This window comes from Natrix helvetica (genome assembly GCF_964273705.1).
Source record: "Natrix helvetica genome assembly, chromosome: Z".
Taxonomy (NCBI): domain Eukaryota; kingdom Metazoa; phylum Chordata; class Lepidosauria; order Squamata; family Natricidae; genus Natrix; species Natrix helvetica.
Genome location: NC_138554.1, coordinates 83638484 through 83659409, shown reverse-complemented (window position 1 = coordinate 83659409; position 20926 = coordinate 83638484). Strand labels below are relative to the sequence as shown.

At 44.9% G+C, this 20926-nt stretch overlaps 1 protein-coding gene across 5 annotated transcripts in view; it reads left to right on the top strand.

Moving 5' to 3' along the window:
• Window positions 1–20926, top strand: part of ZDHHC3 (zDHHC palmitoyltransferase 3) — a 103849-nt gene that overhangs the window by 14229 nt on the left and 68694 nt on the right. For 3 of the 5 annotated variants that reach the window (XM_081933368.1, XM_081933364.1, XM_081933367.1), the window contains exon 1: window positions 5130–5382. The gene's annotated coding sequence lies outside the window, so the exon portion shown is untranslated. The other 2 variants (XM_081933365.1, XM_081933366.1) reach the window with 2 other exon arrangements.

The window sequence follows — 20926 nt, the reverse complement described above, 5'->3', positions numbered from 1 at the left end:
AAATCATACCGCCCCAAGAGTTAGTCCCGGCACCCCAGTTGTTCCTGGATATCATCCAGCGCCAATGGCTCCAGCCTGGGACTATGGCCAGTCCCAGCGGGGTGGACAAGAAGCTTTATTCGGTAGAGTCTGCCATGGAGGAGCTCCTCAAGCTTCCACAGGTGGATGACCCTATAGTGGGACTAACCTCCCCATCAGCCCTCCCAGCTGACCTGCTGGAAGGGTTGAAGGTGGAAGACAGGAAGATGGAGAAAGCCTGTCATAAGACCCACATGGCCACCGCTTGGGCCATGAAGGCTTCTTCTGCCTCTTCCTACATCGGCAGGGCAGCTCTATTTTGGCTTCGCAAACTGCTGGCCTCCCTCCCTGCTGGGGATGTCAGGTCACGCCAGGATGTGAACAAAATCATCGCTGTGGTCGAATACTCGGCCGATGCCTCACTTAACGCCACAAAATTTTCATCTCAAGCCATGGCCTCTAACGTTACTACCCATCGCCTGTTATGGTTAAGACACTGGCAGGCCGACATGAAGGCCAAGTGGAAGTTGGCCTCGGCTCCGTTTAAGGGTGGCAAACTGTTTGGGGAGGCCTTGGACTCATACTTAATTGAGTCCAAGGACAAAAGGAAGATCCTTCCAGCAGTCCACAAAAAACAGGATCGCAAGGGCCACCCCTACTTTCGTAGGCAGCCCTTTCGGAGCAATGACTCCCCCTCTACGTCGGGGAGTTTCTCTAGGACCTATCCTCAGCCACAGGACTGTAACCAGGATAGGGCCCCCTTCCGAGACAGGTTCAAACAGCAGGGATTCCGCAAGTCCTCCCGGGGGGGGATTCTCCAATCGTTCCAATCGCAGATCCAGGTGACGGCACTGGATTCCTCCCATCGGGGGTCGGCTGCAGTTCTATGCCGACAGGTGGGAGGAGTCTACGACGGACGCGTGGGTTCTGAACACGATCCGTCATGGCCTCACCCTAGATTTTCTATCCCTTCCCCCTCAATCCTTCATTCGTTGTCCCATTCCTCGGTCACCCCTCAAACGACAGATGATGCAGGCGGAGATCCAACACCTACTAGACATAGCAGCCATAGAACAGGTGCCTAGGGGTCAGGAAGGCAGGGGGTTCTATTCAATCCTGTTCCTAGTCCCCAAGGCTTCGGGGGGGGGGTGAGAGCCATACTGGACCTCAAGAAGCTGAACCTCTACTTAGAGTACAAGCGCTTCAAGATGCAGTCCCTACAAACCATCTTGGGATGCATCAGGCAGGGCGACTTCCTGACTTCAATCGACCTGAAGGAAGCGTACCTGCATGTTCCCATCCATCCAGCGCATCGCAAGTTTCTGAGGTTCCAGTTTGCGACCAAGCACTACCAGTACAAGGCTCTCCCCTTTGGCCTATCATCAGCCCCTCGCACCTTCACCAAGATCCTGGCTGCCGTCACCGCACAACTCAGAACCCGACCGGTAAGGGTTGTTTGCTACCTGGACGACATCTTGTTAATGTTGGCGTCCAAACAGAAGGCGTGTCAGGATCTCAAAACCACCATTCACGCGCTGCAACAGCACGGGTTTTCCATCAACATCGAGAAGAGTCACCTGCAGCCCACCTCGAGGATCCAGCACCTGGGGACTGTGATCGACTCCAGAACCTGCAGGGTGTTCCTTACTCAAGAGAGGAGAGACAGCATCACATCCCTCGTGCGCCAGGCCAGATCAACCAGATCAGCCCCACTGGTCACCCTTTCCCAGCTACTGGGGAAACTGATCTTGTGCATAGCGGTAGTTCCATGGGCACGTCTGCATGCACGGGAACTTCAATGGTTCCTCCTTCCCATCCAACGACGAAAGGCCAGCAATTCCAAGAGGGTGGTCGCAATCCCTCCGAAGGTTCTTCGGTCGCTTCGGTGGTGGCAGTCATCGGCGATGACAAGAGAACCGGAGAACTCTTCAAAGAACCGGAACGCCTGGTCGTGACAACAGACGCCAGCCTGTTTGGCTGGGGCGCCCACCTACGGACTCACGTAGCACAGGGCAGGTGGTCGCAAGCGGAGCTCGCCCACAACATCAATTGGCTGGAGCTCAGAGCCGCCAGACTTGCCCTGCGCCACTTCTGTCAATTCATCGAAGGCCGCCATGTCCTCATCCTGACGGACAACATCGCAACCAAGGCCTACATAAATCACCAAGGGGGCACTCGATCCATGGCCCTGATGACAGAGGCGGAGGCGTTGGGGCGATGGGCGGAGCACCACCTGGAGTCTCTGAGAGCGGACCACATCTCCGGACAGGACAATGTAACAGCAGACTGGCTGAGCAGGAAGACCATCAGCAACTCGGAGTGACAACTACAACCAGCCCTGTTCCAGCAACTGACACAGAGGTTCGGCCTCCTGGTGGTCGACCTGTTTGCCACTCCCAAAAATGCCCAACTTCCAAGGTTCATTTCTCGGTTCCATTGTCCCGAGGCGGAGGGGAAGGACGCCCTTCGGTGTCGTTGGCCTCCGGGGCTTCTCTATGCATTCCCGCCACTTCCGCTCATCCCCCAGGTGATCAGGAAGATACTACAGGAGGGGGCCGAGGTGTTGCTAGTGGCCCCGCACTGGCCGCGGAGGTCCTGGTTCGCCGACCTGATCAGTCTATCGATAGTCGAGCATTGGCGCATTCCTCAAGAGCAAGTAGTCCTATGCCAAGGGAGTCTCTCTCACCCGGACCCTCGATGGCTACAGTTGGCCGTGTGGCACTTGAGGGGGAGCTCCTGAGACAGGACAACTTTTCAGACAGGGTGATACACACCATCTTGGCATCCAGACGACCCTCGACCGTGCACATTTATGAGGCAACATGGTCCTCATTTTCCTCCTGGTGTCGATCCCATCAAGTCAGGCCCACGGCTGCCACTATTCCACAAATCCTGGAATTCTTACAGGAGGGCCTGGAGAAAGGACTTGCCCCCAACACTCTTCAGAGGCAGACAGCAGCCTTGGCCACCATCCTCTCCAGGAGTGATTCCCTGCCGCTCAGCAGGCACCCAAGGGTCCGAAGTTTCCTGACGGGGGCTACCAACCTGCGCCACCCAACGGTGCACCACTATCCAACTTGGGACTTGTCAATTGTTCTACAGGCCTTGACATCCCCGCCATTCGAGCCTATTCGCTCGATTAGCCTACGACACCTGTCCCTCAAGACGGCCTTCCTCGTGGCTGTTACATCAGCACGCAGAATTTCGGAGTTGGCCGCACTCTCCATGAGGGAAGACTTGTGCATCATCCATTCGGACAGGGTTGTTCTAAGGTTGGACCCGGCCTTTTTGCCAAAGATCAACAGTTTATTCCACAGAACACAAGAGGTGATTCTGCCCAATTTCTGCCCGCACCCTAGAAAACGAACCTGGCACAAACTCGATGTGCGCCGGGTGGTGCGTGTGTACAAGAAGAGGACGGCCTCATTCCGTCTGTCCGAGTCCTTTTTCGTGTCTTTCCAACCTGCGTCGATGGGCAGAAAGGTGACATCAGCCACCATTGGCCGCTGGCTGCGGGCATGCATCAAATTGGCCTATGAGCTCCAGGCCAGACCTGTTCCTCCTCGTATTGCGGCACACTCCATGAGGAGTGCTGCAACGATGGCCGCCTGGCCACTCAAGCCTCTATTGAAGAAATTTGCCGGGCGGCTACATGGTCTTCGCCATCTCCTTTCATCCGGCATTACAGATTGGACCTTTTTCCCTCGGTGGAGGCCTCAATCGGAAGAAGGGTCTTGCAGAGGATCATTGCGGCCCCTGGAAATGAGACAGTTCCTTCTTCTCACCCTGGGACCACATAGCTTGGGTATGTCCCATGCTTGGACACTCCAAGCAGCGCCTAGGAGAACGACCGTTGGCTTACCTGAATGGTCCTTCAGGAGTGTCCAACCCCACCCTGGGGTCGTTTCTCTACGTAGGTGCTGGACTTTGCACCAAGGGACACGGACGTTACACACAGCGACCTTTCATCGGATTCCTTCATTTTTAAAACTGAGCTCCTGGAGGGAGCAGGAGGCGTGGCTACACAAAGATTTGAACTCAGTCCTTGGGCAGCAAGCTGAAGTTAACCCATGCTTGGACACTCCTGCAGCGCCTAGAGAAGGACCATTCAGGTAAGCCAACGGTCGTTTTATGACCTTTCTTGCAGTATCTTTTAAGTGAATCACTGCAGTTATTAAGTTAGTAACACAACTGTTAAGTGAATCTGGCTTCCCCATTTCTTTTGCTTGTCAGAAGGTCACAAAAGGTGATCACATAACCCCAGGACACTGCAACTGTCATAAAAACATGCCAGTTGCCAAGTGTCCAAATTTTAATCATGTGACCATGGGGATATAACAAGGGTCATAAGTGTGAAAAACATCACGTCATGTTTTGCAGTGTCATTGTAACTTCAAATGATCACTAAACATATGGTTGTAAGTTGAGGACTACTTGTAGTGTATTTTTAGTATTCTAAGATGGCCTAGACTAGTGATGGTGAACAGGTGGCATGCGGAGCCATTTGTCAGGGCACGCGAGGCGCTGCCCTGTCAGCTGGCCAGCATGCATGCGCGCGCTGGCAGCTGAGTTCACAGTTTTTAAAAGCCATTATTTTTGGCATCTGAAGAAGTCTAATTCTAGACTTTGATAGTAACATTACAAAATACTAAATAGTGCAATAGTTGATATTTAAGTATTTCCAGTATTTTAATTTAATATTTTGTCTTCTTTAAAGATACCTAGGATATTTTCCCCACTCCGTATCAGTAAAATCTTCCTTGACTGTATTGAATGACCCAATTGTATTAAGCATTAAGTTCAACTGAAACGAATCGCATTTTTTTGCTAAGTATGTACATTGATAACTGATAATAAACGTTGGATACTTTGTATCACATCTGTGTTCCTTACACTTTTTGTATGGAAAGGAAGGAACTCAGGCGAATTTAGAGTATTTAATTCAATCAATAAGCCTATTCAATGAGCACAATGCTAATTACTGGAGGATGTGACACCAACAATACAGCCGCCGCAGGAATGACCGGCACGCCTCCTTCGAGACGGTCTGTCCCCTTGCTGGGAGGGAGTCGTTCCGGTTTTGGGGAAGCGGAGGGCGAGGGCGTGGCAATTTTGGCGTTATTCACTTCCTGGTTTCTCCTTTTTCTTTCGCAGCGCGAATGGGGAAGCTGCGAAAGGACAGGGGTAAACCTTAGCTTTATCTCTCAGCAAGGAGCTCCGGGCTGGGCATTGAAGGGCGTCTTCTGGCAGGCGAATGGAACGCTGTGCTGTGCTGAGGGGTGGAAAGTCGAGCCAGGATAAGCGGGCCGCTGGCAGAGCGGGGGCGGCGGGAGCGCCGAGCGTGTTGCTTCATCTTCAGCCTGAGTAAGTTAAAGAGAGGAGGAGCTCGTCCAGTAGGAAATGCTTCCATTCTGGGGATTTTGAGCTTTTGCTGGGAAAAGCGATAGATGGGCATCAAGAGAAAGCGTTGAGCTAGCGAGCGAAAGATCGGCAACGTTGCCCTTTCTGCAATCGAGAAGGTGAGGCGGGAGCTCTGCAGGTGGATGTGCCCCTCGCGGGGCTGAGTGAGAGACAAGTAGAAGAGTGAGTCAAGGAAGCTTATAATTTGGGCTCTGCTTGGGTAGGCGGTATGGATTTGGCAAGGTAAAAGACAGTAACACGGAGAGTCAAGAGAGGGCCCGACCACGTCCTTATAGCACTATTGGGGTGCATCAGATAGCGAAACATGATTAGAGCTCCAATAGTGCTATAAACATGTGTCCCTTCTCATAATGTATAAACAATTATAGTTTATATATTTTTTAGAATACAGCAAGTAACCTCTTCTTCCCATATCTCAAATTTTATCTATCATCAACTCCTTAAAACTTCATCATTTAGTTCTGATCACCAAAAAGTTCATTAAAGGTTCCAGTGATAATATCTGTTTTAGTTCTGACCAAATAAAGCAATTTTATATTCTTTTTATTTTAACAATGTTAAACAATGTTCTAGAATTTCATTTCTTTTAAGTCGTCTTGTTCTTTTTCAAAAAAAAATGATGTCAAGTTTTTTTATTTATATAAAAGTATTTTGAATACAATGTGTTGTCCAGGCATTTCATTTTACAGCAGAAAAAAACCACATACTGCTAGTACATATAATAATTATAATTATATTTATAAGTATATCAGCTTATTTATGATCATATTAATTCTATTAGCATACATAGTTATAAAGCAACTTTCCTATTTTACTTACACATAGCAAAGCAATTTCTTCATCTAATTTTTACCTCTTATCTCTAACCATTGATAAAACCTATTTCACATTAAATAATAATCTGTATCGTCTTTATTTTTTAGTTAGGGTTAGGGTTTTTATTGTTCTGTCAATGTCAATCTATCCATCTCTGCACAATCCAGTATTTTCTGAATTATATTTTTATCTGATGGGGTGTTCTCATTTTTCCAATATTGGGCAAATACAATTCTCACTGTTGTCAATACATGTAGCATTAAATATCTAATCCCTTTATCATAACTTTCTGGTATTAGATCTAACAAAAATATTTCTGGCTTTAAGTCTGTATCTGTTATGGCGAACCTATATGGAGCAATTTCTGAGGGCATGCAAATTGTTGCCCTGTCAGCTCCACCACCATACGCACGCTAGCAAGTTGATTTTCAGTTTTGATTTTCAGCGTTTTTCTCCCTCTGGAGGCTTCCCTGAAATCTTCAGAGGGCGAAAAACCACCTAACGTGCAAACCGGAAGTTCGGGAACGGACTTCCAGTTTGCGCATTGGTCTGTTTTTCGCCCTCTGGAGGCTTCAGGAGGCTTTCCGGAAGCCTGGGTAGGGCGAAAAACGCCCCAACGTGCCTCCCGGAAGTACGGAGGCTTCAGTGAGGCCTGCGCGTATGTGCGGGGGTAGGGCATTGAATTATGGGTGTGGGCACATGTGCAACCCCCCCCCCCACTTTTGGCATGCCTCAACAAAAAGGTTAGCCATCACTGGTCTATATGTGCTTAGTCATCTTTTCCAGCCATGTGTGTATTTTTGTCCAATTTGTTTTGCTTTCATACATGTCTACCACATAAGATAATAGGTACCTGGAATCTGATTACATTTTGAACATTTGAAAGAAAAGTTGTTAAAATATTTTTTCTAATCTTGCCGGTGGCAGATGCAACCTATAAAATATTTTATAAAGATTTTCCTTATACAATATAACCTCTAGTCTCAACCATAATTCGTTCTATAACTTTGGTTGCAAACTGATTTTCTTGTGACCCAAACCTAATTTTGGAAATTTGGTGCTTACAAAAAAAATGGCATGAGAGAGGAAATTGGCCCCGAAAAAAAAGGTGAATTTTTTGGTTGGAACCCGATTTGGTCGTGGTCAGAAGCGTTCGTGACTAGAGGTTCTAATGTGGCCATTGTCAAAGTTTTTGCCATTTATCTGGTTCTATAGTATAGCCAAAAAAATTTGCCCATACTATCATCTTTTCTCTAACTTGTTCATCTTCCATTTTAAAGCTTAGTAGGTAGTTATATAGTTTTCTTATGTTTTTTATCTGTCCCTGATCATATCTTGTCAAGTGTTGTTAGTTCTTTATAGAGACCACATATCATCTCATATCTCGATTGTATTTCAGGTGTGACCACTATTCTAAATCCACCCACTGATTTTGTAATTCCTGTCTAGTTTCAAGTTTCCCTTTCTCATTTAAAATGTCTTTATAAGATACAATTTTATCCAAGTTGACAACATTTGGATGTATCAATTCTTCCATTATAGAAAGCCACTGGTATTTTCCTATAGTTTTGTGATTTAATTTTTTCCCATAATAAAAGTAAAGTATTCCTCTTTGAAAATATCTATGTACCGTATTCCTTCCATATCATAGAAAGGCATGCCACCTTTTGTTTTGTTTTTTTGTTTTATTGGATTTATATGCCGCCCTTCTCCCAAAGGACTCAGGGCGGCGTACAACATAAAAACACATATTACAAAAGTTAAAAGGAAATTAGAAACAATCCAAAAAACTAACTCAATTAATATAACACTAACATTTTAAAAATTATATAAAATTAACAAGCCAGGCCGGCTTGCTGGAAAAGCCAACTTTTTAGGGCGCGTCGGAAAGACCGGAGGTCGGGAATTATGCGAAGCTCCAGGGGCAGCTCATTCCAGAGGGAAGACGTTCCAACAGAGAAGGCTCTCCCCATGGGGGTCGCTAGCTGACACTATCTGGCCGACGGCACCCTGAAGAGGCCAACTCTGTGGGATCGCACTGGACGGTGGGAGGCTACTGGTGGCAGTAGGTGGTCTCGCAGGTACCCTGGGCCTATGAGACCACCTACTGCCACCAGTAGCCTCTCACCGCCCACCGTAATTGAAGACCATTGCCCTACAGTAATAATAATCTTTTATTCCTCAAGTTTATTCATTCTTTCATCTATGTTAGTACAGTTTTCTGATAGTACAACTCCCAATCTGGTAGCCTGAAGTCCCTGTTGTCTTTAGACTTCTGTAACATTTTCGGTTTTATTCTTGCTTTTTTTCCTTTGCCAAATATATTTCAAAATTGTTTTATTCAGTTCTTCAAAATATTTTTTCATTAATTTTATCAGTGTTGTTTGGAATTAAAAAAGTAACTTCAATAATATGTTCATGTTTATAGTAGCGGATCTCCCTATCATTGAGAGTTGTAGGTTCTTTCATTTCTCCAAATCCAACTTAATTTGTTTCATTAGCTTTCTATAGTTATCCTCTTTAATTGTTGCACATCTTGCTGTTAAGTAAATTCCTAAATATTTCACTTTCTTTACTATCTGAAGGTCTACCTTCTTTGTCAATTTGTTTATTTATTTTAAAAAAGGGTTTTTTATTATTATTTTAGTTTTTTAGTTTTTTTCAATCCTGCAACTACTCCATACTCCTCAATTTTTCCTATCAGCCTGGGACCAGTTTCTAATGGTTTTTCTAGTATAAAAACTAAATCATCTGCAAATACTTGTAGTTTATACTTCATTTTTTATTTCCATTCTTTTTATCTCTGGATCCCGTCTAATATTTCTAGTTAACACTTCCAATGTGTTAACTAGTCTCTCATCCATCAGATTCGACGCTCTTCTTCTGTTCCAGTGCTCCTAACAATTGCTGGGGAAGAGAATTTTGTGTCTTGCAATCATTCCCTGGGCAAGGTTGCACGCAAGAGATCTTCAATAGTTCCTCCTCCCATTATAAAGGGCCAATGCCAACAACTCTATGGTCAAGGTTCATCTGTTGCCAAAGGTCATTTGCTCCCTCCAGTGGTGGCATTCCCTGGCCGTGATGAAGGGGTCCCTATTCCAGGAGCCCGACCGCCTGACCATCATGTCAGACACCAGTCTATTCGGATGGGGCGCTTGCCTCCACAACCAGATTGTGCGGGGCAGGTGGTCTGCCTGCGAGTTGTCTCACAACATCAACTGGTTGGAACTGAGGGCACTGCACCTTGCTCTCCACCGGTTCCAGAAGGAGGTTCATGTTCACCACATCATCATCCTCACAGACAATGTGGCAACAAAGGCACACATCAACTGACAAGGGGGCACCAGATTCAGATTGCTCATGGCAGAGGCAGAGGCACTCGGAAGGTGGGCAGAATGGCATGTGACATCGATATGGGGGGAATACATCTCCAGTGTGAACAATGTTCGAGCGGATTGGCGGAGCAGGTCCACCCTGGATCAGTCAGAATAATGTCTGCACCCATGTGTGTTTCAGCAGTTGTCACTGAGGTTCGGTCGCCCCATAGCCAATCTCTTCACCATTCTGGAGAATGCACAGCTTCCTTGTTTCTTCATCAGGTTCCACTCTCCTCAGGTGGAAGGCATGAACGCTCTGTTGCCCCTAGCCTTGGGGCCTTCTCTGCACCTTCCCTCTGTTGCCCCTCATCCCCCGAGTGATCAGGAAGATACTAGTGGAACAAGCGGAGGTGATTCTGGTAGCGCCTAATTGCCCAAGACAAACCTGGTTCACCAATCTGACCAGCCTCTCCATTGCCCGCTCCTGGAGAATTCCACAGGAGTCAGTCTCTCTCAGCCAGGGCGTCTTTCTACACCTGGAGCTTTAGTGGCTCCAGTTGACCATATGGCACTTGAGAGGGACCTCCTGACAAAGGACAAATTCTCTAGCCAGGTCATCCACACCATCCAGGCGGCCTTCCACTACCATAATCTACGACGCCACTTGGTCTGCTTTTGTGCGCTGGTGCGTTAAGCACTATCTGAACTTTATTGCGGCATCGATTCTACAAATATTGGTCTTCCTCCAGGACAGCTTTGATAAGGGAAGGGCTCCAAACACCTTGAGGTGATAGGTTGTGACGCTACCCATGATTTTGTCAGCGGATTCCCATCTACCACTCAGGACGCAATTTGGGCGTCCTCCTTGATGCCCGGCTGTCAATGGATGACCATGTGGCAGCTGTGGCGAGGGGGGCGTTCCACCAGGTTCGCCTGGTGCGCCAATTGCGCCCCCTACTGGACCGGGATGCCCTACGCACGGTCACTCATGCGCTGGTGACGTCCCGCCTGGATTACTGCAACGCTCTCTACATGGGGCTGCCCTTGGGACGCGCCCGGAGACTGCAGTTGGTTCAGAACGCAGCCGCGCGGGCTGTGATGGGGAGTACGAGGTACTCCCACGTAACACCTCTCCTGCGCGAGCTGCACTGGCTACCTGTGGTTTTTCGGGTGCGTTTCAAGGTGCTGATTACCATCTTTAAAGCGCTCCATGGCACGGGACCTAGTTATTTGCGGGATCGCATCCTCCCACATACATCCCTGCGGCCAATTCGCTCACACAGGGAGGGACTTCTCCTGGTGCCAACGGGCGACACCAAGGAGTAGGGCCTTCTCTGTGATGGGCCCAACCCTCTGGAATGACCTCCCCCCTGACATTAGAACCACTTCTGACCTCCGCTCCTTCCGGCAAAAATTGAAGACTCACCTGTTCCGATTAGCAGGCCTGGCATAATTACAACTGTCCCTCCTGGCAAATGTATTATTATCTGGTTATTTTAGGGTTTTTTAATCTGTTGTGTTTGTTTTAGGGATTCTAAAAAAATTATATTTATTCAGCTTTGTACAGTTCTTTTAATTGCATTTTAACCTCCTCCAAACTGTACATATTTAATTTTTTTTTTATTGTATTTTTGTGATATTCTATATGGACTGTACACCGCCCCGAGTCCCTTCTGGGAGAGGGGGCGGTCTAGAAGCACAAATAAATTGAATTGAATTGAATTGCCATCCGAGGGTATATAGCTTTTTAAAAGGGCCTTTGAACCTAGTTCATCGTTACCCTACCTGGGAGCTTCCTGTCATGCTCAGCTCTTTCTGAGCCTCCATTTGAACCTCTCCATACTTCGACTCTTCGGCATATCTCTCAAGACGGCATTCCTTATCGCCATTACATTGGCCAGGAGAATTTCAGAGCTAGTGGCCCTGTTGGTCAGGGAGGACTTATGCATTGTTCACTGTGATAGGGTTGTTCTCAGCCTGGAGCCTTTGTTTATACCGAAAGTCAACTCATACTTTCGCAGGGCCCAGGAAGTGATTCTACCACATTTTTGACCCAGGCCAAATCACTCTAGGGAGCACCGTTGGCACATTCTTGATGTCCGCAGGGCACTGAAGAGGTACGTCAAGCAGACAGCCTCCTTCCGACCTTTGGAAGCACTTTTTGTGTCATTTCAGCTGGCGTCCATGGGCCGCAAGGTTTCCTCCTCAAGGCGTGCATCTCTCTCGCCTATGAGCAACAGGGCAGACTAGCTTCTCCTCGTCTTATGGCGCACTCAACCAGGAGTGCGGCCACTACAGCGGCCTGGGCGACCCAGGCCTCAGTTGAGGAAATCTGCAAGGCAGCAACTTAGGTGATGCCTTCTCTCTTTGTCAGACATTATAAATTGGACAAATATGCTTCTGTGGACGCTTCTGTCAGGCCTGTAATTATATTCTTTTTAGGATCTTTGGCCTGCCACACTTTCTTATAATTTTCTATGCTGTTTCAATAGTGTAGTAGTTGGGAGGGGGGAATAGAAAGGAGTAGGATTGTAGCATGGATTGTTGACATTCTTTTGTAGAAGCCAAGGTCATCTTTTGTCTCAGCACCTCGACACCTGGCCGGAAGAAGATGGGTGTACATGCCAGCGTGGAAGATGATGATTGGAACATGTGATGGATTTGTGGGTGTGGGGAGAGATCATGAACTTTAACTGGGTGAACCCAGAGCATGTACTTCCAGAGTTGAAATTTCCATAGCAGTACTAACATGCCTGCGGAATAAATTGCACCTTAAAGGATGTTTTGCCTTGGACAATGATTTATTTCTGCATGGTATTTAGAACCCTAACAGCTTCATTTGGTAGATGAGTTTTGCAGAGTATCCATTCCAGAACAGATTGATTGATCAGGGTTTGGGGTTCTGTTTTTACCCGCCCTGGTGACATTTTAGCTTGGGTATGTCCCATGCTTGGACTCTCCAAGCAGCGCACAGGAGAATGACCATTGGCTTACCTGAAGGGTCATTCTCTGTGTGCTACGGGAGAGTCCAACCCCACCCTGGGGTATATTTCTAAACTATTTTCTTCTGTGACTCGAAGTTTCTTTGCACCTGAGGTGGAACTATGTTTTGACGGGACCATGCCTTCATTGAAAAACTCAGCCCGAAGGAAACCAGGAGGCGTGGTCAAGAAATTAAATCCAGTCCTTGGGAAGTGTGACAGAATTTAACCCATGCTTGGACTCTCCCACAACACACAGAGAACGACCCTTCAAGTAAGCCAGTGGTCACTTTCCCTGGTCTCTCAGAATCCTGCTAGACTTGCAGTTTTCTCATGAGGAGCAAATGTCTGAAGCTCTTGTTGGCAATTTCAAGTCCTCTCCTTATCTGGACAGGAATTAAGAAAAATTCTCCATTCTGCTACGATTGTTGACTTTGTTTTTAAGTGAGCTATCTTCAATTCACCCAGTCAGTTTAGATTTTAGACTGTAACATCCATAATAAAGCATTGGAAAAAAATACTCTTAAAATTTTATTTATAAAATAAAATAGGAACCCCCTTTTGGCCAATTCAGCTGGGGCTTGTAGATTTTATGCTGTGAATATAATACTGATTTGCTGATGCTGAATAAGAAAATTTTACTAAATATAAGTTGTGTACTTTGAATTTTAAAACAAAAACAAATGCTGAGCTGAAATCCCTTAGGAATTTTCAAGTGGGGTATTTGAGGTTTGTTTGTGTGCAATAAGTGCATTGAATTTAACCCTAAGCTACTCCAAAAACCTGGGATATTGCTATTTTAATAAACTTCAATATTATGTAGTATGTAGAACATCACAGCTTCTGTAGAAACATTAATGATACAAAATGATGATATACATCTATCAATGTAATTATATAAATGTATAAATTATATAAATGTAATTACATAGTGTCAGAATTATATTACCATACGTATATTTTCATATATCTCTATCTACATCTGTAGCTATCTATCGCTCTATCAATCTATTTATCTATACACACACACACACACACGTGTGTGTGTGTTGTATTTGTGCTGATAAATAAATAAAGGGAGACTAGTATAGATCTATTTCAAGCTATTTAGCTCTCCTCCTTATCAGCTGAGCCAGGGAAATAGGTATGTATTTGTGTGGCAGTGACGTGCAGTCAGGTGAGGCAAGTGAGGCACAGCCTCACCACTCTCATCATGAAAAAAAAAAGTAAAAGGAAAAAGCTGAGCTAGTTGCTGCCTCACCGTGGATGACTCTGCTTAACCTCACTGGTGCTCTCCCTCCCCAAGTGTAGTGACTTCCTCCCCAGGCCCCCATTCATTTCTCTCTCACACACACACAGCTGGATAAAACTATATAAAAATCTAGCCCAGCTTCACTGATTACAAGTTTGAAAAGGCAACGTGGCTCCACCTGCAATCAAACTACACTTGGGGAGGGAGAGCACAAGTGAGCACTGAGGAGACCACAGGAGGAGGCAGGAAGCCAGGCAAAGAGCCATGCTGTAGTACACACACTTCCCCCCAGCCTCTTTCTTTTGGAAGGCTCGGCTCGGCTCCCCTCCGGCTTCTCTGCCTCTCCTCTCACCCCAGCCTGCCAGCAGGAGGTGGTGGGTGGGCTTTATTGTGTTCCAGGCATTTCCCACCCAAACAGCAGGCTGCATTTGCAATGGTGGAGGTGTTTGGGAAAGGCAGCAGGGGAATGGGGTGGTGGTGGCAGAGGAGCTGCTTTCAAGCCACTGGAAAAGATATCCAATCCAACTTTTGTGTGTGGGGGGGTTTGTTTGAGAGTGAGTGAGAGAGGGAAGGGGTAGGAGAGATAGTCCAATCCAACTTCTGTGTGTGTGTGTTTGAGAGAGGGGGAGGAAGGGAGAGAGGGAGGAAGGAGGGGAAGGAGAAGAAAAAGAAAGAAGGAGCAAAGGAGAAAAACAAATGCTGTCGCTTTAAATTGGAACTGAGCATGCCTGGCTGTGGAATTCTGGGAGTTGAAGTCCACAAGTCTAAAAATATTTGAAACCCAGCACTGTGTCAGTGCCTCACCAGTCATAAACCTCACCGCACGTCATTGTTGTGTGGTTGTAACACAAATACATACCTATTTCCCTGGCTCAGCTGATAAGGAGGAGACCCTGTGGCTTAGTGGCTAATACATCTGCCTAATATGTAATACAGCCCAGATTCTAATCCCAGTAAGGGTATGGCTAGCTGATGAGAGCTAAATAGCTTCAAATAGATCTATACTTGTCTCCCTTTATTTATCAGCACAAATACAACACAAACATAGCAAAGGCAACATTAAAAATAAAAATATGGTTTTCTGCCTGGATGGTCTTCTGTAATGAGCCGAAGGACAGAAAGGGGGAGTAGTGAGCTTCCCATATTTGGGCATACCAGGGGTTCTAACACAAATACATACGTACGTACATACATACATACATATACGCATATGCATATGCATATATACATACACAATGTCTAGTGATTAAGGTACTGGAGTAGGAAGGCCATGATGCCATAGGTTCAAGTTGTATCTTATCCATGAAAGCCACCTGACTTTGGGCCAGTCACTTTCAGCCCAGCCCACCACAAAGGATTGTTATGGGAAAATAGGAGGAGAAAGGTGTGTTGGATATGTTCACCACCCTGAGTTAAAGATTTTGAAATAATAAAGGTGGAATACAACTACCGTATTTTTCAGACTTTAAGACACACCTAGCTTTTGGGGAGGAAAAGGAAAAAAAATCTGCGTCTGCCTCCCAGCAATTTGCCTCTTTTCAGTATACAGCAATCAGACAGTCCTTGCGGACTTCTTTAGGGTACTGTGCTGCCCATGAGGCTTCTCCCTGGATCTGGCCCGGCTCTGGCAGCGCTTACTGGCCCTGCAGTGCTTGCTACACCCAGACCGCTTCCGCCGCCAACTGCAGGTGGGAGCTGGCCGTGTGTGGCTTCTTGGAGCAGCACACCACCCTGATCACTTGCTCGGGGGTTTAAAAAAAAGACAGCGAAGAGCCCCAGCCTGGTGCTCCCGACCCCTGCCAAAACTTCTTGCTACTGTTTTGGTGGGCGTGGCTTGGTGGGGGGTCATAACTGAGTGTGCATCAGTGACATCAAGTTGGCTACGCCCACTCGGTCACATGCCCCCATCTAGCAATGCCCACCGAACCGTTAGTAAACATTTTTTGAAACCCACCCCTACTCTGTGCATCCCATTTTCAACCTCTGCGCGTCCCATTTTCAGCTTGTTCCATGCGGCAGGCATAGGCGACAGGCTGTAAATAGGGCATGCAGAGGATGAAAACTGCACTCACGGAGGCCAAAAATAGGGGACGTGGAGGCAGTGATGGGCAGTGGCGATCCCCGCAGCCTGGAACAGCTGTTAGGCAGTATTCCAGGAGGCAGATCCAACCACCAATCAGCTGCTCATGCTAAATCAGGCTGTACTGGAGCTGTCCAGGCTGTTTGCTATTTGCTACAAGAAGGCAAGTTGCTCGGAGGCAGAGGCTGAAGGGGCTTCGGCAACATTTGCAGTGTAAGACACACAGATATTTCCACCCACTGTTGGTCTTATACACAGAAAAATACGATAAATAAATCATCTCCTTTCAAATGAACACACATAGTAGAACAAATACTTAGCCTAGAAAATTTCTGAATGATGGTGATTAATTTTTTAAAATACTAATACTAATTTTACTAGTTTTGCAATTAAGCTTTATATTAAGGGTGGCCACAGATTTTCAGATAACAGTGTAATAAAAACAACTTTGACCTTTTTTTTCAGCATAGAATGCAGGTTATGTTTAAATTCATCATTCTATGATTACTTGTAGATAAATAATATCAATACACAAAAGCTTATATGATGACAGGAGAGAGATGTAATTTTCATAGGACAGGAATTTGGTACAATATTCACTTACCATATAGCTTGAATTTTACCAAAAAGTCTTGCTGTTTATACCTATGAGAGATCTTAATATATGAAACCTATGCAGATCATTTCGTATACTGGAGAGCTTGAGTAAATACTTCAGATAATAGGTTTTAGTTTTATATTGCTGAGTATTCCAAGGAGTTCTGTTCTTGTTTCAAAATTGGATATGTATTTTCTTATGGTCGGCATATCTTTCTTGAGTTTTTAATTTTCACATTTTTAGATTCTTATCTTATTAGTAAGTGGATCGGGTGGAAGATGCTATTATTCCTAGATAGTCTGTGATATTGTTGGAAGTAATTTAGTAACTGAAGTAAATTGTCTTGATAAGGGATATTTTTCACTGTAGTTTATCTTCCTTTTTTAAAGCTGGAACAGCTTTAAAATTATTAAAAAGACATGTTAGCATAGTGCTGCTTGAAAGAAATTCCAACTTTAACACTTTAAATTTTGAAATATAAAAACACTTTTTATAAAAGGAAGTAGAGCAGTGTTAGCATTAATTTTCAATATTTTTCTCACTTTTTCCATTTGTTTCTACAAGTGGTCTCAATTATTATGTTTAATGAATTCACAAAATTATGGCATTATTTGAATTGCACTATTCCAAATTCATATTTCTATGGAAAATAGAGGAATTAGTTCTAGCTCTATAGAAATAGACAAATAAATGTTTAAACATAAAGTTTTATATATTTTTTCATGAAGTACATAGTAAAAAAGATAAACCCATATCCAAAGCATACTCTCTATGTCCTTTATTCTCCATTTCTTCAACAAATTTCTTCTTACAATTTGCCTCTTCTTTCTTGAGCTATGTCTTGCTTTTTTCCATATTGCACTAATGATTAGCACCTAAAACCCCAATAGCATCTGGTCATGTAACCTCAAATGAGCCTTAGTAATACTAACCTCTCACTAACTGAATTTTGATTCACATTAATTTCATATGTTTGTACCATATAAAGTGGAATAGACTATTCTTATTTTAAAAGATTTAGGAGGTATTTAATAATTTTTCACATATAGTGTTATATAAATCACATATTTTACTTGGTATTTATTCCTAATATTTATCAGAGTTGCAAAGCTATTTTCTTAGAAATGTTTATTTTGTGCTTAAAAGCTTATGTTTGACCTTTCTTGGATGGCAGGAAAAGATTTCTGGCAAAACTTTATTTGCCAGCCAAGAAATTACATGCTTCCTACATCTTATGAATGGTAGAAGTATGTAGCCTATAACATAGAATCTAAATATTGCTGAAGCAAAATCCATTATATTAAATGATATTATAATAAATGAATTAATTTGTAATAGCATTTCAAAGCAGTGTAGTTCATGTTCAAATTCATGTGTAATATGTCATCTGCTAAATTGGTAGTTACACATTTTAGTTGCTTGATTTAGACAGATTTATTTATTTACTAATCAATCCATTTATATGTCTGCCTACATCAGATCATGTGACTCTGGTAGTGTACAAAAAAAATCACAATCATTCAATATAAAATACCTAATTTAAACATTCAATAGTAAAGAAATAAAATGTAAATCAGAACTGGAATCTCTACTTATCAGGTTGGATTATATATTGCTGTGAACCAGGATGCATAAACCAGATTTCTGTCCCTTAAAATTAACTGAACTTCAATTGATCATTCAACAAATAATAGATATTTAGCTGGATGCCTTTATAAAATAAAGAGCCATATCACAGATGTATAGAAAAAATACATTGCTGTATTTTTCGGAGTATAAGATGCACCCCCCCAAAGAGGCTGAAATTTTGAGTGCGTCATACTCAGAATGTAGCTTTTTCAAAGCTTTTTTCAGCCCTAATGAGGTGCTAACGAGTGAAGCAATATTCCTGTTTTGCCTGTTTTCTCATTGCTGCTCCCTCCCACATTAGCATCTCATTAGGGCTGAAAAAAAAAGCTTTGAATGTTTTTATTGCAGCATATTCACCCCTTTGGATACCAGTATATCTAAGTGAAGTTTGGAAGTTTAGAAGTTTGAAAATTGAGTCTGTGCTTCAAAAGCAATTTCTCAAGGAATGGAAAATCTACTTTTCTCTAATGCAATACATTCTTTTGCAAGTTATGGCTATCTTCTTTGATTTTTCTCATTTAAGTATGCCTATCAACTTTTCTGTGGAGCAGGTAATTTGGTAGTATTACTGTTCCAAGTTTCCAGAATAGAAATAGCATCGATCATGCTGGTTGATGAACTCAGATAGAGTTTAGATAGGAAAGTATACTCCTTTTTGGTCCAAATAGACTTCTTACTTGCTCTCAATAATGATTGTTTGTAATGATTGTAAGTGATAGTTAATCAGTGTGGCTTCACTTGGAATACATAGTCCAGGGGATAAAAAGCATGCATGCTCAAAAACAGCCAGTGGCGTAGCGTGGATTGTCAGCACCCGGGGCAAGTAATTTGCACCCCCTAACCCGAGGGCGGCCCGACTGAAGCTGCCCCTGGGTCGGCATCAGTCAAGTGAGGCTCTCCATGCTGGCCTCCTGCCTTCCTCCCGAGGAGGAGCTCGACAGGGCAGCGGGAAAAGGCTCGACTGAAGGGAAGCAGGTGCCGTGGGGGTGGGAGGCGCACCGGGGGCTTCAGGAAGGCGCTGGCTCCCGGGGCGCTCCAGGCGGAGCGGGAGGACGCGGTGGTGTTGCAGCGGCGGGCAGACGGAGCGCAGCGCCGCTCTCCTTCGGCTCCCGCGGGGGCGGTGCGGCGGGTCTTGGCTCCGCTGGGAGGTAGGCGGTGCGCAGGAGGGGCCTGGGCGGGCCGGGGAGTTTAGTTCGCGGGCCAAGCCGGGCGCGGAAAGAGGCGGCCACAGTCCGGCAAAGGGCAGCGCGGGGCGAGTCAGGGCGCCCCCCCCAGATGTTATGCCCGGTGCGGCCGGTCCCCCCTGCACCCCCCACGCTACGCCACTGAAAACAGCAAACGTATGTACTGACGCTGACCAGACTAAGGACGCTAGCCAGATGAATACCTGGTAGGCAGAATTCACCCCCCTATTTTCCTTCCAAAAAACTAAGGTGTGTCTTATACTCTGTTGCGTCTTATACTCTGAAAAATACGGTAATTCATTAATAAACAGAAGCCAACATGATGTATGCCACCATAAGGAAATGTGTATGTTAAAAGTGCTATCTTGGAGGAACTATTTCAGAGCATACCATATTTCAGAGAGAGCTAAAATTTTGCTCTTAGAATTTTGAAAGGACATGGTAGGCAGACTATAAAAATTGGTTGCCATGACAAACTGTGGGATTGATCAGTCAAAAAGTATTTATTTACCAGAAAGTGAACTACCATATTTTTCAGACTATAAGACACACCGGTGTATAAAATGCACCAAGATTTAGAAGTAAGTAAGAAAAAAAGTTTTTGCCTTCCCTCAGCCCCCAGCAGCACTCTGCAGGCTTCAGCATGGCTGGGGTAAGGCAAAAATGCCCTCGTTACAGAGACATTTTTGCCTTACCACAGCCCTGCTGAAGCCTGCAGAGTGCTGCTGGGGGTTGAGGGAAGGCAAAAACACTTCCATTTTTGGAGAAAATAGCCCTATTTCACAAAAATAGGATGCGGGACTTTGGGAGGCCAAAAATGGCTGTATTCAATGTATAAAACGCACCCAACATTTCCACGCTCTTTTAGGGGAGGGGAAAGGTGTGTCTTATTCTCCAAAAAATACAGTAATTCTCCCCTAGTGGTTTTTACCTCTGATCTCAGAGTCATCTCTATAAATAAATAAGCTAGTGCTTTGTTTTGCAAAATTGCAGTTGCATGTTTAGTTTTTTAAGTGAAAAAAGTCAAATGGTCATGAAGCTTGAACATTAAGGAGATTGGAATTTTGGAATGTAGTGCTGCTGGCACCATGTTATGTACTCTTGCCATCTATGTCACCATATACAGGACTCATTGGGAGATTATCTGATATTGGAAGAGCCATCAGTGATATACCAAAGCAGTCCAAATAGCTGTGTCTGACTGACTGATTGACGGACAGACAAACAGACAGACAGACAAGATGAGCTACAATTGTTGAATTCTAAATTAAAATCTCCTTTCAGTCATAAAAATAATTAGGTTCATTACCTTCTTGAGTAATTCATCTGAGAATGTTGTTGGCAAAGTCAGCTCAAACTCGTTAAAAAGCAAGGATGATAACTAGGAATTTGTTACCACATCAGTTGACCAGGAGAACAAACAGAAGTTTTATGGGAGAGTTTAATGTAGGAAGGGAGAAGGAGATTTAATTGTGAGTTGCAAAGTATGTATTAGACCTATTTTCTTAGTAGAAGACTAAGCTACTGGACCAGTGGTGGGTTCCGGATCCTGTTGCAACCGGTACGGTATAACGGGGCCCAGCATCCCCCCCCCACATGTGCGTAGCACACGCACACAGTGCCTGCATGC